General features: G+C 33.9%; 1 pseudogene; it reads left to right on the top strand.

Moving 5' to 3' along the window:
* Window positions 1–13,124: 13,124 nt before the first annotated feature.
* Window positions 13,125–13,243, top strand: LOC120610590 (uncharacterized; annotated as a pseudogene).
* Window positions 13,244–13,537: the final 294 nt, after the last annotated feature.

The following is a 13,537-nucleotide window of genomic DNA, read 5'->3' on the forward strand; positions in this document are numbered from 1 at the left end:
ATGTATGCTGTTCTACTCAGCCATTTACCTCACAGGCTCCTTTCTCCTCCATCATCTGAGCTCATGCAGCAATCTCATGGTAGAAGTGAGACTGGATTGGAGTTTTCTGGTTTCTTTGTCTTATATTCTGTCAACTATAGCTTCTTAGATTTTTCTCAAATGCAAGTAAATAATGTTCTGTTTTGTTATATATTATTATGTAGAGTCACACATATCATAGGTTCTTGATTTTCCAAACTTAAGTTAATCATTTTCCAAACTTAAGTGTCTGTACATGTACGTATGAGTTGGTGATGGTGACTAAAGGTTGAAGGATAAGCCACAAGGAAATTAGTGTCTTTCTGAAAATATGCTCCCAACTCAAAACACCTTTCATTGTGGAGGATCAGAAAAAGAGATATTTTTTTTATTAAGTGGAAATCTCATAATCATCAGCAGGATGTGGTTGACACTGTGTTCATAAGACATATGATCGGGAGGATGCTCAGAATCTCAAAGTCATCTGCTCACGGACCCAATGATCATTATCACTGAAATTCTTTCCACTTTCAAATCTTGCTGGTTAGTGGTCTGCATCTCTTAATCTGCTGATGCATTATCCCTTTCCATTCTATCAAAACTATTCTTTTTAGAAGCCTCCAAATTGACAAATATAAAAGCTTATCCCAAGGTTTTCTTTACTCCTAGATCCATAACATTACTTTATAATGGTTTTCCTTTAATTCTCTCATCAGACCTTTTCTCTCTCCCGGATTACCACCACAAGAAGTTGGGCCTATTTCTCACTGCTCTATTATTTTCCCAATAAGTTCATCTAATAGAGTGACTTTTTAAAAAGTTAATAAATTAGATTTGAGTTGAGTTATATAAAGGATTAATGTAAGGGGCAGATTTCTATAGTTAATACATGTTTCAAATCTTCCTTTATTTTGGGGAGTCTCTTTTCCTTTAACTTTCTGGATGATCTTTTAGTGCTCTGAAATTTTATATTTATTACCTATATTTAGTGAGCTAAATTCCAATTGGTTTTTAATTATATTTCAGTCATCTTTTATGATTAGGCTATGGTTAAATAATATAGTGTTATCTATTTTAGCCACATTTTCTAGTTGATATTTGGGGCACTTCGTTCCATGACTTATTTCTGAGGTTTGGATGCTGGATAGTAAGGAAAACTTTTGTGGATGGATGCTGGTTGAGGTGTGCCACATATGTCAAGATCCCCCAAAGAAGGAGAATATCACCAGACATGACTCCTGAAACAGTCTCTCACTCTCTTTTTTCTCAGTAATAAACTGAGAAATAAACAATTGTTTGATCTCCTAAGGAGAAGACAAAAAGTGAATTGGTAGAAAACTGAAGAAGTTGTTGTACTGTGGAAAAGGGGGATCTGTTTGTATAAACCATTTGTGCCTATTTATTTATTTATTTATTTATTTATTTTGAGAGTTGGATCTGAGGTATTACATTAGTTTTTTCAATGATGCAAAATCTGTCTCAAGTTCTCTTAAGGCTACTGAGGATAGAAAACTGATTTTTATCTCTGCTATCTTTACATTTATTAGTATGCTCAAGCTACTATAAGAGAAGCTCATTTGTTGAGTTATAATGTATTAAAGTTTTAAGAAATTTATTAAGCATATTAAATTCTAATAGTCCAATAAGATGAAGAATACATTTAATTTGATTGCAAAAACCGGAGCAGAGGAAGAAGAGTGATGTCTTCAGCTAAGTGGACATTCTACATTCTATGTTCTCTTTACAACCATAACTTTGTTGAGTTACCCTAATCCACATCACCCCCGTGTTCCAGGAGTTTTGCAGTGATCTCTCTGATTGGCTTTAGGCCTGGATCCTGACTCACTGCAGAATTGAGGGCTCACTTAATAGTTTAATAGTGATGGGAGAAACTAGGCCTAGACACTTAGGTTATTTGATCACTTGGCACAGGGCTGGAGCACAGGTTGCCTTGGACCATCTTCCTCTCAGGTTCCATGACTTCTGAAGACACCAATTTCCCATTATAGAAAAGGACAGAAATGAGACTGAGTCAGGAAGTGAGGCTCAGCAGTCAGAAGGCTTTCCCCATATATCATCTGAAAAAGTCTTAAGATTCCCTCCCAGGTGATGTTTACTCTCCAAGAAGGTATGGTACTCATTGTAGCAGTTTCCATCAAAGACTCGCTGAGTCACAGATCTGACTCCAAGGAAGACAAGGGGGTAGGCAGCGTATTGCAGAAAGCAGCGTATCTCAACCTTGCATTATTCCTCTAACACAAGTGAACACACCTGGACCAGGCTGGAGAAAGACAGTAGCTGATGCTCATCAAATTAACTAGGTTAAAGCTCTCTATGATGCTTAACTGTGACTCAGCCACTGCTTGTTTCTCCTTAAGCTCATGGGCAGAGTCTCTAGATAAATTATAGATTTTATGGAGAAAAATGCCTGGATTCGGGTTCTACTCTCTTATGGGAAAAATGAGGACAGAGGACAATAATTCTACTTCCTTCATAGGATTATTATAAAGATTACATGAGAAAATGTTTTTAAATTAATTATTAGGGTGTCTGGAACATAGTAAATACTTAAACAATGTCAGCTATATATATTTTTGTCATTAAAACCTTAAAAATCTTCAGGACTATCTAATAAACTTTACCATCTTTCAAATGAGGAATTTGAAACCTAGAGAGAGAGAATTATAAGCCCAAATAATTATTGCATCAACATTAATTAAACTATACCTCTATTAAATTTATTGTATGATCTCTTACTGTATTTTATAAAGCATAATTTTAAATTTGTGATTCGAAGAAAGATTACAGATTTTAAACGAAAAATAATTAATTCGAAGTTCACACAGGTGTTCTTTTCTGAAGTTCTTATTTTAGGAAAGTTCTGCTTCTGAAAGTTTCTGAAGTTCTGCTTTTAGGAAAAACTATATCGATTAACAAAAAATTTACCTCTGTAATATAAAAAACAAAGAAAGATGAGGAGTAACATGTAAAGAATAGGAGAAAGAAAAAGTAAAAGCTAGAAGACTTCTTATGTCTTATATTTGTATAGGATGTTTTAATTTATAATGTACAAGGTTAATCAACATGATAGTTATTTTAGCCACATTAATAGGTAGGTAAAATGAGATCCAGAGTGATTGAGACATCCTAAGACCAAATAAATAGAGGTACAGGAAAGATTAGGGGAACATTTACTCTTAAAAACTATTAAGTGTTTTCCCAGTATAGAACCCTATTTTCTGAGTCTAATGATTTTAAGTCAATTCAATCTCAATGAATAAATATATATTACCAAGGTCTTAAGATATATATCACAGAAAAGATGAAAATAAAATTTATCCTAGTCCTGTAAAAACATACAATCCAGGAAAACATACACATATCACACATCTATACATCTATCTATATATATAAAACGGGTGAAAAATAGCAAGTATTGTAGGGGGAGGTCATGGGAGTTCTCTTGACTTTTTCAATTCCTCCTTAAATTCCTTAAGTATACATGTAAAAATTCTGGGAATGGTGGTGCCTAGACCAGTCTTGGTTTCTTGAGAGATCACCTGTTTAAGGTCCTTTACTCCCATGTGTTGGTGATACATCCGTATCCTCCTTTCCTGTAAGGGTAGACCTTTGCCTTGTCATTGGCAAAAAGCAGTTAACATAGGAGATAGTAGAAGGGCTTCAAAAGGATCATATGAGCCAGGGTGGAGAGACTAGGGGTTAAAAGTTAAATAATGGGTTAAATGGTTACAAGTTAGCCTATCACGAATGAATATCAAATTTTGTCTAATAAAGTCTCTAATTTAAAACAAAGAGATGCCCACAACCGAAATCTCTGGCCCTTATTACAAATGATGATAATAAACCTGAATACGTGCTGAGCATTTTGTGGTTTGCAAAATTATTCTACACAAACCACTTAATTTTATTCTTAAAACAAATCTGTAAGGTTGGTAAAGTATGAAGTAGGTATTGTTATTTGCTCTTAAAATCAGATGCCGAAGAGAGATGTTTACAAATAACTTGTGAAGGTAAATAGATTACTCTCTGAAGCTAACATTTTATTTATTTATTTATTTGTTTGTTTGTTTGTTTGTTTGTTTGTTTATTTATTTTAATTTTAATTTTTATTATGGCGACATTGGTTAACGAAATCCAGTAAGTCTCAGGCGTACAATTCAACACTAAAGCATATATATACATTGCATCGTGTGTTCACCACCCATAGTTAAATTTCTTTCTGTCACCACATATTTGACCACCTTTACCCCATCTACCTCCCCTCTCTCTCCTTTCCCCCTCCCCTCTGGTAACCACTAGTCTATTGTCCATGTCCATGAGTGAGACTAATATTTTAAAATCAGTGCTGAGAATTGAACTTCAAGGAACTTAATGTATTCTGGTCCAGCCAGACTCTACTGTAATCAAAATAAATGTGTTTATTTACCCCAAATATAATTTATTATGTAGTGTCTTAGTCCACTCAGGGTGCCATAACAAAAATACCATAGACTGGGTGGCTTAACCAACAAAGATTATTTCTTACAGTTCTGGAGGCTGGGGAGTCCAAGATCAAGGTGCCAGCAGATTTGTTTTCTCATGGGACCCTCCTTCCTGGTTCTCAGGTGGACGTTTTATTGCTGTGTCCTTACATGGTAGAAAGGACAAGGAAGCTCTCTGGAGTCTCTTTTCTAATGACACTAATTCTATTATTAAGATTTTCCTCATGACCTAATTATCTACCAAAGGCCCCACCTCCTAATACCATCAGGTTAGGAGTTAGGATTTCAACATATAAATTTCGTAGGAACAAACATTTAGCCCATAGAACCTGGACAGTATGGAGGGTAGGTAAAAATTGTTCTGCCTCAGAACCATAAAAAAAGTCTGTAAGACAAATATTTACTGATAAAATAAGCCCAAGAGACAAGGAACTTAGAAAAATAAATGGACAAACTACAAATATTCTGGTTTCAAGTTCAAACACATCTTCATGTAGTTAGGAATAAAGGAAATTATAGCCAATTGATTTTAAGTATTGTTAGTCCTTTGAAATATTGTACTGAGAAATGAATGCAATAGTTATTTTAAAAAGTCTAATTCGGTGATTTACTAACTCTGGTCTAGAGAATAGTGTGAAAGTATGATAAAACTTCTACCAGTTAATGGAAAAAATAAAATTTTAATGTTGGTACTTCCTTTTATTAGAAGAAATGTATTTTTTCCCTCTGAAATTACATGTTTCTTTTCCTTTTTTAATGGTAGCTCTAATGTTATATTTTGAATGTCTTTACTTGTCAAAATAAGAAGTAGGTAACTCCATATATATTTAATTGAATATTTTTCTTTTATTTAATGACTAATAAAATCCAAAACCTGAGAAAAACTGATTCTGTTCAATTTGACCCAATTTACCAATTGTCCTTCTAATTTAGCTCCTTATTAAGATCTTACTAGAGAGAAGCTGTAGGCTGCAGCTTTTGCTACTTAGTATGACAATTATGATACATGTTTTAAATAGAACTTGTGGCATTCAGACTTCTCATGTGTAGAACAATATTTTTCTTAACAATTGGAAAACTAATAAATTAGAATTCTGGTTTTATGCCTCAACTTTATGTGTTTGGTTAATCTGAGATTTATCCTTTGGGAGATCAATTCCCTTTCTGTGTGCAGAGGAAATTAAGTTTCCAAGAGTACAAAACTGAGGGTCAGATGTCTAGACTGTGATAAATTCACTAAGATCATAAGTATTAGTCTATGTCATCTCTTGGAACAGTTGCTAGGTTTTTCCTGGTGATGTATCAATACATATTGCTGAATTCTATACTCATCCTTATTGTACTAATGAAGAAAAATAACTCAAAGGCATTAAAGCTAAAGCATATGTCTAAGGAAACGGAATCATTTGAGTGGGGCTGGTTTCCAAACCCAATTCTTTTGATTTTTATTTCTATTCACATGCTCTTAGCTAGTGCTTCTTAAATTATCCCATTGAAGCAACTTTAAGGATTATGAAGGGAATATTCTGTGGAATAGAATGAAGTTGGGAGAAAACAGGGGATAATGGGGGAAGGACAGTTAACTTGAAATTATCTACATCAATGTTAGAAATTGCCTAAGCTTCTATTTTATATTAAAGGTTATTTGAAAGTTTGCTTTATGAATATTTTATATTATATAAATCCATTTTTAATATTTTTAAATAAAATTTTCATCCTCAAAATTTTAAGTTATTTTAGACTTTATAAAGATAAATTCTATTTATTTCGTCGCATCAAGAACCCCAGGCCCACCTCAGATTCATCCTTTTCCACATAACACAGTGTGAAAAAGTGCTCTACACTCATTTTTCTATCTTTCTCTCTCTCTTTTCCTCCATGCATACACCTACCTATTCCCTTAGTCTTCAGTTAATCTTCAGGGCCTTCAGTTTGGTCTTAAAGAAATGGTTGAAGATTCCTGCGTGCAGCAATATTAGGCATTTGGAAGATTCAGTAACGATGCCAGTGAAAAGTTTGGCTCAGTTTCTATTTGTGAAGTATTTATCTGACCATCAAATTTTTAACACCTTTAAAAATTCACAGAATTGGGCAGAAGTCAACCACACATTTGATGTTTGTTTGTTTCCTTACTTGTTTACTTGTTGGTTTTCAATTCTACTTTTCAGAGCAGGTGAGCACCTGATCTCAAAGAGTGAATCTAGCTTCAGTTTGTTTTACTCATGACATATCTTATGATTGCCTACTGACAGATCTAAGGCACAATTGTCCTGTGCCACTATATAGTGGCTGCAATCTTTGTCACTTTTCTCTTTGAATATTATAATAGTCTTTCTATTATTCTCTGTAGTTCGCTCATTTATGTATACTTAATTTTGCAATATGAAATCTATGTTCCAAATGTATAGTCTTTCTCCATTCATACTTTGGTATATATTTTAGGACATCAGTACTATATATTTAGTAATTGAAATAAAATTGACTTGATATCATTAGACTGAGAAAATAGGGTTCTAGAGTGAAAAAAAAACCTCACTTAATTGGTTACATGAGTAAATGTTCCTCTAATCCACTATTTGTTTGGTCCTGAGGTGTCTCAATCACTTTGGATCTCAATTACCCTCCATACAAATATGGATAAAATAATTTTTGTGTCAATCAGCCTTGTACATTATAACTTAAAATATCCTATACAAATACAACACATGATAAGTCTTCTAGCTTTTAATCTTTCTCTTATTTTTCCATGTTGCTCCTCATCTTATTTTTTAATATTACAGAGGTTAAATTTTTCCTTAATCGATATTATTCTTCCTAGGTAAAAGCCCAGATAAATTATAAGAAAGAACATATTGTGTCACTTCACTTTAATTATTTTTTATTTAAAATCTATACTCTTTTGAGTCACAAATATAAAATGTACTTTATAAAAGTGAACAAGAGTTCATTCAAATTCAATATATTTTAAATTAATATTTTATATAGAAATTACTTGGACTCATAACTCCCTCTCTCTAAGTCTCATATTCCTCCTTGAGAGGGGGATGAAGGTTTTTAGATGTTCCCGAAGATCTATATGATTCTATGACATAAAAATATAGCTGATTTTGCTTACGTTTAAAATACGTTGCAGGCACCCTAGTAAGTGATTTAAAGATATTTTCTCATGTAGTTGTCGCAACAATCCTATGAGGTAGGATTATTATCCTCATTCTCCCAAAAAGAGAGCGGAACTTGAATCTAGATATTTTTCTTCACAAAATCTATAATTTTTCCAGCGACTCTGTCCATGAGCTCAAGGAGGAATGAGCAATTTTCTATTTTCTGCAATTTTGCTCATCTTTTAAGGTAAGACAAAGTGTAATTCTAAAATTTTTAACTGGAATTTATCTCTTCCTGAGACCACTAGAAGTCACTACCTATCAAAATGTAAGACTTGCTATTTTAGGAGATATTTTACTTTAATTTGGAATTTTAGAAATCTGAGAAACTTCAATAATAAAAATGATGTAGAACAAAGAATAATCCTATGAGAAAATGAGCAACAATAAAATAATAAATAATTTTTTTACCTACTGTTTATAAAAACTTGAAAAAAATCACTTCTTTTTTCTCAGCCACAACTTTTTTTTTTAATCTCTTTAATAATGATTTGAAACAGATTATTTCTTGAGATCTCTTAAGGCTAAAATTGTTGGCTACAAATGCATAGAAAACAATGGCTTACTTTGAAGTCCATTTATATTTGTGGCATTCTTCTAATTGGCTTTCACTGATAAGAGCGATAGAAATAATGATCAGCGAAGGCAACCCAGGATAGGTTTTATGGATGTCATCTGACAACTTGGTGGTTTCTGAGCATTCCATTTTTTTTAAAAAAAGATATAAATTGGCACCTAGAGAGTAAATGTGATCTATGATTTTCTGTTAACACTTAGGTGGGTTTAAGAGCTCCACATGTATGATATAAAAAGCTAGATTCTTCAAAAATAGTAGATCACCAAGAAAAAGTAGATGTTCGAAAGAGGAAGTGCTTGGCTCACTGAAAGCCTTCCACAGCTTGGTAATCCAGCCTGAGCAGGGACATAGCAAAATCAATCATCCCATTGTTCATAACTTTGCAGAATGAGCCTAAAAAAAGGAGGGGAAAACAGGGTCTCAGTCTGACTCACTGCTCTTTATTTAATATATTCTTTATTGCATATTTCTATGGACATAGAGTAAAAAATTTTAATATAAAGCTTTTAAAAAACACATTTCAATTAAATATATTACAGATTGTCTTTCTAAGGTAATAGTATGTATTTTTAATGATGCCTTATTCTCTAGTTGTCAGAAGCACCTTCCAAATCTCCCTGAAAAAATAAACATCTTATGTATCAGAATCAGACTTGCAACCTTATTCTTCATCAGTTTCATAAATGTAATCTGTTCCAAGAAAAATAAACTAGATAATACTAATGAAAGTCTGTATAAAGTATAAAATGCTATATTAATGATGGTATTATTAATAAAATTTAAATCTGTGTCTCCAAATATGTCCTTCCTGCAGTAATTAACAACACAGGGAAATTATTTTTTTATTTTCCCAAGTCAAGCACTCCATTACAAGAAACATGATTTTATGGCATTTAACCCATGAGGGATGAGAATAAAACCATAAACACCAAGAAGCTGACAGAAGCTGTTGGACACAGTGGTCATTAGAATAGTCTATAAAGCTGATGTTCACATCTTAAGTATTCTTTATACCTAAAGCAGTTATTGTTTATTATTTTATTTTTTTCAATAATCCAATGAGGTATACAGAAAAGATATACTTCAATAAGAAAAATAGAGACAAAAGTATAAAAAACCTAAACAAGGTTATTCAGTATTAGAACTAGAATTTGGACAATGTTCACCTCCAATTAGAGTAAAATTGATATGAAATTATTGGAAATTATATTCAGATCATGTATACAGCTGGAAAGTGTAGTTAATGTGTATTGAACACTCTTTGTGTGATTAGACCCCCATTTCTGCTACCATGAATCAGCTCTTTATCATGAACACTCAATTCTAAGCCAAATGGAAGTGCTTATGTCTCCTACAAGTAAGCTGCTTGCAGACTTTTGCATAAGAGATTATATCCTAATTCCTGGATCACCCAATATCTCTTCTTTGCTGATCCATTTTCCCTACCTTGTTATGGAACTGTCACAAAATTTTCTTCTTTTCAGAAGCATTTCTTGAGAGTCCCCACACCAGCAGAATCACATTAAAAATGATTCCTTACCTTTATATGTCATATAAGAGTTTATAAAAATTCATTATTATAACCATTATACTAATGTCATAAATTCAGGAGAGGAAAATAAGCATACATCTGGAATTCAGAGTTAATGTCTACTAAGGTCTTGGCTCCTATAATTATTTCTTCTCATACCTACATCATCAGTTTGGATCATACTCTCAATTGGATCATTCAGGATATAAATATGCTATAGAATTTCCATCTACAAAAATTCAAACACACTAACACACACACCCAGTCATCAGTCTACCTTTAAATATCACCTCATTTCTTTTCTTCCATTTATAGAAAAACATTCTAAAATAACTTTAATAATTTTCTACTTCTTTAGTTTACATTTCTTTAATACCTACTCCTGTGAACAAAAACAGGTGCTGTAATAAATCCAACAAGTTCAATGAACAAAGGTAACTTCACAGGGTGATCTAATTATAAATTTGTAAGTGGGCAGGACATTGAGGGAAGTCACACCCCAGGCCTAGAAAAAGTTTATCTTTGCCTTAAGCAAGCCCTATTCATGGTTCTTGTGCATTTAGGTTACCACACCTTTGAAATGGCAGGAGAACTCATCTTTTTCAGACCCTTGGAGGCATATCAGAGCATTTGAAATCTTGCTTCTTGGCATGTCGTCAGTTTTGCTTAAATAAACTTGTCAAATTTCTTTATGGGTTTGGATTTTTCTTATATCAATGTTCCAATATATATATTTTTTTGTCACTTCTTGGAGACCACTGTTGCTCTGATAATCTTTCTTGAATCTAAGTAAACACAACACATCCTCAGTTGGGAAACTTAAAGGGCTACAATATAGAAATGGAGGTAAAGAAGAGATAAATAAAACCTTACCTATAAATAAAATCTGGCTTCAGGTTAGCTTAGTTCCTGGATCTACTGGTCCAGAATTGAGGATTGAGTAAATCTTCAATCTGGATCTACTGGTCTAATGTAACTATAGAGAATAAAATTAACTGTCTTAAGATAATAATTCACTAAAGTTTTTCACGAAAAAACAAACAAACAAACAAATCAGCATTTAAATTAACATCCATATCAAGGAACAGGACCAAGGGAAAAAATAAATATTATGAATAGACTCAAAGATAAACCAAATAATAAACTATCTGACACAGACATTAAATATAGGAATGATTACTATTTGTAAAAATATAGATGTAAAATGGAGAACTTCATTAGAAAACTAAAATGTGTAAAAAAGCCAATGGCAAATAATTTACAAAACATCAATAACTGAAATTATGACCTAAATAGTAGTATTTAGAGCAGACCAGAGAACTAAAATGCAGCGTAAGAGAAGACTAGAGAACTGAAAGATTGTTCACAAAAAAATTAACTCAATAAAGATTAAGAAATAAATAAAGAACAATATAGAGAAGAGGTATAAGAGAAATGTGGGATATGGTGTAAAAAGAAGATGGTAAGATTCAATATTTGAGGAAATATGGGTTGAAATATTTCAATTTTAATGAAATAAATAAAGATAAATAATGAAACATATCCATAGAATCACAAAGTACTGCAAATCTTAAGAAAGATGAACATACACAGAGGTATATCATACAGAAAATAAAAATAAGGAAAAAAAAAAAAGGAAGTTATAAAAGCATCCAGGAAATAATAATAGCTCCCTTTGAGAAACAAAAGTTTAATAAATGTTTACATTTTTAAAATAAATGGTAAAAATATAATGAAATAATATCGAAATAATTTTTTTCTTTTAAAAATTTTAATTTATTGGGGTAATATTGATTAATACAATATTATAATTTTCATGTGTATATTATCATTTGACATCTGTATATTCTATTGTGTGTTTACCACCCAAAGTCCAGTTTCCTTCAGCTACCATGTATTTGATCCCCGTTACCCACTTTACCCTCCCCATACTCCCCTATATTTGACTCTCTTACCTTCCTCCTCCTCCCCCACCTCACTAGTAATCACTAGTCTATAGTCCTCTGGTAACCACTAGTCTATATTCCATGTCCATGAGTCTCTGTTTGTTTGTCCTGCTCATTTGTTGCTTTTAGGTTTATATCCCACATATAAGTAATATCATGAGATTTTCAACTTTTTCTGTCTGGCTTAATGAAATAATATTTTTAAGGTGTTGAACAAAATAACAGCCTACCTAAAATTTCACACCTAGTAATAATATTCTTCAAACAAAACATTTCCAGACAAACAAATGTAAACAAACAAACAAATAAACAAACTTGTTTCCAGCTAACACACACTACACAAAATTTCTTTAAAAAGATTTTCAGGACAAAGGAAAATAGACCAAAGGGAAATTCTGTCTGCACAAAAGAATGAAGAATGAAGAAATATAAAGGCATTTTTTTTTTTGCATTTAAAAATGTACTTGAAAGATGGAAGAGTATGTAAGCGTCATGCTTGCATCTTCTCTCAACCACAACAAAATTACAACTAAACTATAAAAAAGTCAACCATCACTGAGCATTGCCTAAAAACTAGATGAACAGAGGTCCTATAATAGGTTATAGAGAAGAAGCCCCATCAAGACTGGTAGGAGGGGTAGAGACTTAAACAAGGCTAGCTCCACATTCAACGGCAGCAATTAAAAATCGGGAGAAATATCTGGGCTAAGGAAGACCCCCTGAGGAGCGAAGGGTGCCAGCTCCACACCAGGCTCCCCACCCCAGGATTCCAGTGCCAGGAAGAGAAGTCTCCACAACTTCTGGCCATCAAAACCAGCAAAGATTATGGTTGAATTGAGACAGACAGTTGCTGGGGTCCCAGGCCTTTTTTTTTAAAGAGCCCAAATGTAGATTTACTCCCTGATTAACTCACTCCCTCTGAGCTCTAGCACTGGGGCAGCACCTCAAAAGGCCCCAGGGAGTCCTCACCTTGGCAGCACGTATATTGAAAGGCGCTGGGGACATATAGGGAGGAAATGGCTTCAGGGAGAGGGCTGGAGGGGCAGCTTTCTCCCAAACAGAAGTGCTGGCAGAAGCCATTATTCCTTTGTTGAGCCCTCCCCACTCTCAGCATACAGAGCAGGCAGCTGACATATCTGAGTCTTCATAAACCCAGCTAACACTGTTCGCTACATCTTGGTGATTTCTTAAGACCCCTCCCCACTCAACTTGCAGGACCACACGAACCACTTCAAGTAGCTTTTTCATACAAAAGGCCTGCCTTGGGTCATGCTGTTGACTTTCCTAAAATTTCAAATGTTTACAAATCCCCCAAAAGCAATGTCTGTCCTCAGCATCCCCAAGCCCACCATTGGCAGCAGCTGGCTTTGGTTCAAGATTTGGCCTCTCGTCTACAGCCATGCCACCCTGAACAAACCCGATCCCATTTGATCTCAGAAGCTAAGCAGGGTCGGGCCTGGTTAGTACTTGGATGGGAGATCACCTAGGAAGACCAGGTGCTATAGGTGTAAAAAATAAAAAATAAAAGATTGTAAGCTGACAAGGTCTTTGTAATCTGTGAGGTCAACCAAGGGTTGCCTCATCTTAAAAAAAAAAAAAAGATTTGGTCTCTCCCAGTCACCTCCAAGCCTAGCATGGGTGGAAGTCATTTGCAGATTGCTTTGTGGCTCATGCCAGGTGGCCCTAGGCAGAGTACAGGTAGTGGAGCCCATTCTAGGGAGCCCCAGGGCTGACACTCCAAGGGGCCAGCTTCCAACTACACTGCTGGAAAACCATCTGTCTGTCTCCTCAAATGGCATACC

This window comes from Pteropus medius, unplaced genomic scaffold, assembly GCF_902729225.1.
Source record: "Pteropus medius unplaced genomic scaffold, Ma_sr-lr_union100, whole genome shotgun sequence".
Taxonomy (NCBI): domain Eukaryota; kingdom Metazoa; phylum Chordata; class Mammalia; order Chiroptera; family Pteropodidae; genus Pteropus; species Pteropus medius.